Source organism: Oncorhynchus nerka, linkage group LG9a (genome assembly GCF_034236695.1).
Source record: "Oncorhynchus nerka isolate Pitt River linkage group LG9a, Oner_Uvic_2.0, whole genome shotgun sequence".
NCBI lineage: Eukaryota > Metazoa > Chordata > Actinopteri > Salmoniformes > Salmonidae > Oncorhynchus > Oncorhynchus nerka.
Window position 1 is genome coordinate 38,680,805 of NC_088404.1, and position 9,125 is coordinate 38,689,929.

Here is a 9,125-nt window from a genome sequence, read left to right on the forward strand (position 1 = left end):
TCTAAAGAAGATGAAAATAGCTCATCATGTTAGCTACTGGTTCTTTTTAACAAACATTTAGCTAGTCTTGTAGAACTCTCAAACAAAGACTATGTCATTTGCTATAAATCTGTGCCTGTGAGCCAGCTGCAGTTGACACAGTTCAACTCTCCAGTGTACTGTAGGGGAAGTGCTGTGCCTACAGTACACTGATGTAACATGGTGAACACTACAAAATCCATGTATAGCTAAAACTCTCATGTAACCAGATGGTCTTAATGATTTCCCCCCAACGTATATAAAGAGATTAACCAAAAGGACCAAATAAAACATGAAACATGAATGGAGATACATGTCAATTACAATCAAAAGTAAGTATATCAAACATAAATAAATATGTTAAATAAATAAATAAACAGGTAAACAAGAAAAGAGGGGGAAAAGAACATGGGGCTCACCCAACTATCAAAGTAGTGATAACCTCTTTATCGGACCAAGAATATCCAGCTCCTGTCTGTCTGTCTGTCTGTCTGTCTGTCTCTTCTTTTAGCCTTCAATGCTTCCCTCACTCGCGTTAAGCTTCCTGCAGATTTCTCCTCCTTGGGAAAAATGTCCTGGGAGGGGGAGAGGAGAGAAAGTGTTTTGCTCAGTGATTCAGAGGCATGGTGTCAACGGCAGCATTCTTTTTCTGACAACCAGCATTAATTGCAGATCAGACTCGCCCACACACTCCACATTTCTCCTGTGTCTCCTGGAAGGAGCTGAGATCAGACTGTGATATTCTGGTGCTATGAAGAGGAGTGTTGTGGGAGACCCTCCAGGCCCACACTTATCGCACCAATCACCACCTCAGAACTTATCCCTTTTACCTGGGTCAACTTTCTCCACTCAAACCTAAGGCTGTATTTACACATCTATCAATTTATAAAGAGACATTTAGGCCTATACACACCCATGATGTAATGTGGTAAAAGTAAAATTAATTTCACCTGGTAAAGGTCAAATTCATTTGATAGCTTGCTCTACTGCACCCTGACATAACACTAGAGCGTAAAAATGCAGCTCATGTTGCAGTAGACGATTACAGACAAGTAATGGGTGGTTATGGGTGATATGGGTGATTGCAGTAGCATATTGCATGTTCTTAAATAAGTTTACTCTACTTCAACACAACACTTTTCTGTAAGATGGGTGGAAGCTGTCTGACTTGCTATATGTAACTCATCCACACCCTAGACATAAGAGGTCACATGAAGTGCATCAGGAGCAACAGGGCCTCATTATTGGTTAAGCCTTCGGCGTCTCAGAACCTAACGTCGGCGGATTGGAGGGTGCTTTGCTCTGCTGCATTAATAGTCACTATCGGTCTGCTGGGGAAGTAATGTAAATGCAACGGGGGGGCTCCTCCAGAGGGGACCAAAATAGATACTCAATAAAAATACACACAGATATGCCTTTATATTGCTGCCAAGACGGCTGTCCCTGAAAAACTTTGCTATTTTCATTTAGTGCCAAGCCAGGAATACCTCATGGTTGGGGAGACCATAGGGAACGTTAGACATTTATCAGTCAGTCTCGGCCAAACACACTCTTTACCTTCATCTGGATTTATAAACAATGGGGTTAAGTGAAGACGCCATAAACGTTTGTCCTTAAACTGACTGAGACAGTTAATTATCTACTATACTAAGGACAGGTTTATTATTTTACTTTCTCAGTTTGTGAGTTTACAAAACAATATGTTTCATTAACAAGTTCAAAATGCACAATTGGTACAAACAAAAAAATCTCAATTTACACTGACAGGTGCAATATGGCATGTGGACTTAACAAATATGTTAAATGAGCAGAGTGTCATTTATTATAATGTTGAACATTCACTTACTGGTAACTATTTATGGTCATTTTCAATGGCAGATAAATAATCAAAACAAATCAATGCCTCCTTCCTACCTGTTAAAAATCTGTCAGGACAGCAGACACACATGTTGAGGTCATTCTCCTAACTATTCCCCATGACCTGACTGCCTCCCATCAAGCTTGTAATTAGATATTAAAACCTACAAACAGGTGCAGGGACTAATTCCATTGTGGAGTGTTGCTGTATAATTTAGTTTATTCTTCACTTAGTGGAAGCTTAATTCAGCCAGGAGTGAGTGACAAAACCTACATTCAGATTACGTGTATCGGCATGTCCCACACAACATAGATTTTCACCTTAATCGTGCAATCAATATCAGGAGAGTAGAGAGACAATGGTGGAAAACATACATTTCTCCACAGCAGAGGTGGAAATGCAAAGTGGCCATTAACTGACCAGAACCATATACATTTCAGGACTTCAATACAAAGCATATTACTAATAAACTGACACTTTCAACATGGATACTCTTTGATTATAACAATGTAATTGCATGCTTAGGTTACCAGTTGGTATTGTGTCACCTATTAAAATAAGAAAATCTACAGGTCCATAACCAAGAAAATGCATTCGAGTTTACAGTGACAGCAAGAAGCCTATGGAATGGATATAGGCAATATCCTTACTTTTAATCGCACAATCTTTAGTGGTTCAGACATCTAAATCAGCTGGCCATTAGTGTACGTCATGCAATTATAGTATGCACAGAAAATTATAATGGATTTCAAAGCAATCCATGTATTCAAAATCCAAACAGTCGTTTGATAGCATGTAGACTATAGTGATGATGTGATTTATGTGAATGTAAAATACATGTGTAATGTCGGTAATACAAAACAAAGTTCAATTGAATTAGCAAAGGTATGCCTCCCGTTGTATGAGAAGTCCCCGACACTGACTGTCAAATGATATTGCGCGCTCTATGAGAGCTTATTGTAGCCACTGTAACTTAGTTCCAGTAAAGTCATAGCCATTAGTAATTCAAGACCATTGATAAAAGCTATTATTCTAAAAAATATCCTTAAAATGACAGACTCCGAAAAAGTTGATCAAATTAACCGTAAACTATCAAATTAAATAAGATAAAGATAGCGGAACTCCTCACTTAGTCGATTGGGTCAATAAGTACAAAGACGCACGTTCATACGATCGATATTAATATTAAATAACTGTAGCCTTTTTCATAGGCATACAAATAAAAATGTTTTTATCCAGAATAGACACAGAAACTGACATAATATAAAAGCGCTACAGTATGGGATGGCTTTTCACTCTACGTCTCCCTCTTGCGCTTTCTCTCTCACACGAGTGCAATATTGTTGCTATTTTTATTACTCACCTTGTCTCTCAAGTCCCTCGCTGTATATAGATACTCTATATCAGAGCCTCCAATGGATACCGTGTGCGTGGAACATTAACGTAATTTCAGTCACATTTACACACAACTGCTATTTTAGGGAGCAGCCAAACTCAGTAGAGCCAGTTTCTTGTCAGTGAGACTCCTCCCCTTATCTGACGAACACCAGACGAGTTAGAAATCAACCTCCTCCCGCTCATGTCTATCGTTACAAAAACTATACCCAAACTTGTTTAACTTTCATCGTAGGCTACCTATATACCTCGATAAATGTGACTTTTACAGTGAAATAGAATGTCAAAATGACAGTGCGCGAAGGCATGATATAGGCTATCTGATGACATGATTAGTAAGATGTGCTCTATGTTACTCAAGTAGGCCGAGCCTATGTATGCTATTTACAGTTTGGTAAACTTTATATGGTTTGTATCAAATTTACAATGATAATAACATAGTAATTGCATTCTTGCTACATGATAATTGCAAGTCTTGGTGTCAACATAGCACCCCTGCCCTTGTATTCCAGTGTCAAATTTCAAATCTGCTACATCTGTGTCTTGAGGCAAGTAAGTTAGTGAGACATAGGAAGTGTAATACAACAATGTAGGCTATCTTACATTGTAAGTGATTGACAGTGTAAATGTGGCAGCAACTATACTCAAATTCATTCAAATGACGATATAAATTGAAATCTCAGCAATAAAATAAAATTATTCTAATTATGATTGTTGGCTTCTTTCACTTCACTCCCTACGATTGACGTCATATGTCTCAAAGACAACAGCAACTCGGGAACATTGATTTTGAAAGGACATGTTTCTGATCCAATTGAAATACTCAGCGGCTGGTCAGTAACCAATTACAGAAGGGAGGTGGGATCTGAATAGCTGGCATGTGGCAAAGTCACGTGTAAGTGCAGGATCTGAGGAAGAGGAGTGGTGCGGGGCTCACGTTGTTTTTACCAGGATTTAAAGGAACAGGTGCATGTGGAAATAAAGTAACGCTATTGTAACTTGACAATTTGTGATGAGATTTTGCATTTGCACCTTACCAGAATGGGTTTAGGAAACACCTATAAAATAAATAAATGATCTGGCGCTATTTTCATCAATGTGCACAGTCTGCACACACTGTTATGTTATGAGCTGGTTAATACTATCATCAGTTTCATAAGCTATTATGAATTATTCAATGTTTATAAAAACCTTTATACATGATTACAAGTTACAAATCATTAAGTTATTATTTATTAGTATGTTAGGATATTCATAGTTTATATATTTAGTATAGTTTATTGAAGACTATTCATGAATGTTATAAAGTGTTACCCATGAGGTTAAAAAATAAATAATAATAATAACATTTGGATGTCCATTGCTATAACTCATTAGAAGAACAACCCTCAATGTATTTGGGGTATCAAATTCTTTCTCTTCTTTAAAATGACTGTATACAGGAATCAGGAAAATACTGGCCTTATGTCAGACTAGTGTGTGTGTTAGGAGCACAAGTGAGCAGCACCAAGTGACTGCATGGAAACAGGGTGTGTACACTACACAGTAGACCTGCCTCTACAGACACACAGTTACATCCCAGGCATGTTCGATCTCCAAAATCCAGCAACTGTGTCACAGTAATGAATCCTTCAAATGAAGCTCTCCTTAATCCCACATTAGATTGTTCCTATGGGTGTACTATCATTGATTTTAGTGGGTTTATTAATCCGTTTCTGTAGCTCCACTTTGGTCCTGACAAAGCACAAGCCACCTGCAAAAATAGTCCTGCCATGGCGAGGCATATTCTGTAGATCTGTTTCACAAACACTTGTTATCCCCGGTCCACTGAAAACCTCCCCATGTACCCTTGACAACCTCCCCATATAACCCTGAAAACCTCCCCATATACCCCTGATAACCATCCCATATAACCATGAAAATCTCCCCATACGTGAAAACCTCCCCATATACAGTACCCATGAAAACCTACCTATATACCCCTGTCAACCTCCCCACGTACCCCTGAAAACCTTCCCATGTACCCATGTCAACCTCCCCATGTACCCCTGTCAACCTCCCCATGTACCCCTGTCAACCTCCCCACGTACCCCTGAAAACCTCCCCACGTACCCCTGAAAACCTCACCATATACACAGTTACTGGTGATATTAATGAAGAAAAGGTGTATTGCTCCACAGCCCCAGCTTGATAAGAAAGCATATAGAACTGTTGGCAGATCATTTTTGTTAATTTCTTTACCATAAGCCGCCTCCAACGTCATTTTAGAGAATTTGGCAGTACTTTCAACCAGCCTCACAACCGCAGACCAGGACCTATGACCTCCCAGGCCCACCCATGGATGTGCCCCTGCCCAGTCATGTGAAATCCATAGATTAGGGCCTGATGAATTTATTTGAATTGACTGATTTCATTATTTGAACTGTAACTCTGTACAATCGTTGAAATTGTTGCATGTTGTGTTCATATTTTTGTTCAGCATAATTTACTAAGTTTGTGGAAGTGGATTTGTATATGTTTGTATGTACTCTATAAGAGTGTGTTTGTGCTATAACATGGTATAGACTTTCACAATGTGTTCATGCAATAACATGTCATAACAATTGATTTAACTATGCATATCACCAATTTCAAATAGTTTTTTCTTTGATTCTATAAATATCATCAACCAGGTTATAAATCCTTTACACATCAACTAAGATTTACATCATTGTGTGAAGTCACTGGTCAGCATTTCAACACATGATTGAGGCATAACAATAAATATAACTATCTTATGATCACCATGTTTGTTTGTGAATTAAAGAGATTCAGGGGAATGACCTCTCAGTAGAAAGAGCTGTTGCTCACCCATCATTGCTTTCATCACCTACTAAATAGTACTGTTGAGTCCACATCAATGCTCCTTGCCTGGGTAACACTTCTCATATCCAACCTTCCTCTTCCATAAGTCAAGACAAAGATGCCACTCATGACACCCCCCAACCTTTGTGTAACACAAAGGCCTAAGTCACTGCGTGTCTCACCTGTTTGAGTTGTTGCACGAATGCCTTCACAGAACCTGCTGTAAAGGGTCTTCAGGTTTTTTCCTGCAAGGATTCACTTTCTATATCTATATATTTCCTCTCTTTATCTTTCGGTCTCTCTTCTTTGTATCACTCGTTCTCTCTTTTGTACTTCAAAGCCAGACCAGCTGGCTTTGGATGCTTTCCTTCTTGCCCCTGAGAGGCCTGACTTCACACCCTCTGCCTCCTCCTGTCCCTTGGTCTTTCTGCCGGGAGGGAGTGGGGCGACAGCAATTTGAAGGGTAGGACCCCAGATGGACGCAGACATGCCAGGCATGCGTTGTTTGACAGGGATTGGCTCAGGGGCTCTCTGGACCAGCCGCAGCTGTCAGTCATGGGCACAGAAGGTGTTAGGAGGTTTTCCTTATTGTGTTATTGTGATTCATATACACTGAGTGTACAACATATTGCTCTTTCAATGGCATAGACTGACCATGTGAATTCAGGTGAAAGCTATGATCCCTTATTGATGTCACCTGTTAAATCCACTTCAATCAGTGTAGATGAAGGGGAGGAGACATGTTAAAGGATTCTTAAGCCTTGAGATAATTGAGACATGGATTGTGTACGTGCCATTCAGAGGGTGAATGGGCAAGACAAATGATTTCATTGCCTTTGAACTGGGTATGGTACAGTAGTACGTGCAGGCACACCAGTTTGTGTGTGTAAAGACCTGCAACCCTGCTGGATTTTTCACCCTCAACGGTTTCCCGTGTGTATCAATAATGGACCACCACCCACAGGACATCCAGCCATCTTGACACAACTGTGAGAAGCATTTGAGTCAATATGGGCCAGCATCCCTGTGGAATGCCTTCGACACCTTCTAGTCCATGCCCCAACAAATTGAGTCTGTTCTGTTCTCAAAAGGGAGTGCAACTCAATATTAGGAAAGTGTTCTTAATGTTTTGTACACTCGACGGGCAAACATCATGACTTATCAAGTAAAAATGACTTTTCCTGATAAAAAGTCTCTCTAGTGTATTCATGAGCTGATGATTAAACGCTATTTGGTCAATAAAATGACCCATAAACATGATTTACAGTACTTTTAATGTAAGGTTCAGGAAAGAGATCCTTCATCTCTACCTCACGGCAGTAGATGCAACACCTTTCAACTCAGTCGGTTCTTCCACAGGAAGCATATTACCATGAAGTATGAAAAAAGTCTGTTAACAAAGTTAAATTTCTATAAAAAAATGGATATGCATGAATTATGTATTAATATCAAATCATATATTTGGCATGAATATTAAGTTGCAATAACACAAAAGATAACAACTGGTTCCATCAGAGCTCTGATGGGAGACAGCTGGCATTTCCAACTTTGCACCAGACCACAAATAGCTCCAGAGACTTTCCTTCCAATTAAAAAATGGATTGAAGAAAATACCCCTCAGACAGTACATTCGAGTCCAGTTTGATCTGGTATATGATATTGAAGAAAGAAATAGATGTTTACTTTGTAAATTAGGACACCACAAAGTTCCCTGTGTCACACATTTTTCAGAGACCTTGGTCTGGCCATGCAGCTCTGAAATAACACTTATCTGAGGCTCATTAAAACAGCCCCTCTAAAAAGCCCTCAGCGCCCCTCTCCAATCCCTGACTCTTCAATCTCTGCTTTTTCAATGAGGGCACTCTCCAAATCCAGTCATGGGGCAGAGACAGTCAACAAACCACATACAATACATTGTCTTGAAACTTGATTTGAAATGTTTAACACTTTAAAAAATCATTTTGACAGAATTTGTTTTGAAAGCAACTGTAAGAACTTGTATATACAGTAATGTCTGAATGTATCAATACACTAATATAGAACTCCCCCCAAAATGTATTAAAGCTTATTAAAGATATTACTTTAAAAAATATTATTTCACAAAACATAGGAAGGAAGTCTACAGGTGAAAGCACTCTGTTTATTTCTAAAGGAATAAAGCAGTAAGTAAGTTGAATGTTAGATAACCCTGTCGAACATCTAAAAATACCCAATGTCTCACAGTCTGGATGAGTTCTCTCATTACCAACTGTAATTAACACTAACCAAGCCCAGCGTAGAGCAGCACACAACTGTTAATGTAGAGGTATGACATGTGTAATGAGAACGACTCATTACGATATGTAATCTTAGTTCCCTGAGGGAGAGGAACGAGATGTAGCACATAGCTAGGGGAATACACAACCACAACACACGGGTCAGGCTGAACAAGATCTATAACCATGTGGGTTGGCCAAGAGACATGTCACTCATGAATTAAAAAGTCTCACCTTCCATGGGCGAAAATACAAGTCCCACCTTCATACCCAGTCCAAAATACATCCCTATCCGAAACCCCTAGGTTCCACCTGGTCTTCTGGTAGCCTAGACAGAGGTTCCACCATATTGCTTACACCCATCCAATCCTGTCAGATCCATGAAAACAGTTTAGTGGTGAGGGTTAGGGTCATGTACCGTAGTTGAAGAGTCACAAGCCCTTGCTACTCTGTACAATTGGTGAATATCCTCAGGGCAGGGGAGAACACAAAAGGGAGCACAGTAAATGAGTACGATCCATCTTTGAAGACAAAGCACAGGTATTTCTACATGTTATACAGTTGAAGTCGGAAGTTTACATACACTTAGGTTGGAGTCATTAAAACTAATTTTTTCAACCACCACAAATTTCTTTTAAACAAACTATAGTTTTGGCAAGTCGGTCAGGACATCTACTTTGTGCATGACACAAGTCATTTTTCCAACAATGGTTTACAGACAGATTATTTAACTTATAATTCACTGTATCACAATT

The 9,125-nt window shown here is 39.3% G+C and overlaps 1 protein-coding gene across 7 annotated transcripts in view; it reads right to left on the reverse strand.

Moving 5' to 3' along the window:
- Nucleotides 1-6,548, reverse strand: part of LOC115134263 (myocyte-specific enhancer factor 2A) — a 97,049-nt gene extending 90,501 nt beyond the window's left edge. For 2 of the 7 annotated variants that reach the window (XM_029668058.2, XM_029668052.2), the window contains exons 1-2: nucleotides 3,240-3,399; nucleotides 438-593 (exon numbers count right to left, since the gene is read on the reverse strand). The gene's annotated coding sequence lies outside the window, so the exon portion shown is untranslated. Of the gene's footprint in view, nucleotides 1-437; nucleotides 594-3,239; nucleotides 3,401-6,297 lie in introns of those variants that run through there. The other 5 variants (XM_029668053.2, XM_029668054.2, XM_029668057.2 and 2 more) reach the window with 5 other exon arrangements.
- Nucleotides 6,549-9,125: the final 2,577 nt, after the last annotated feature.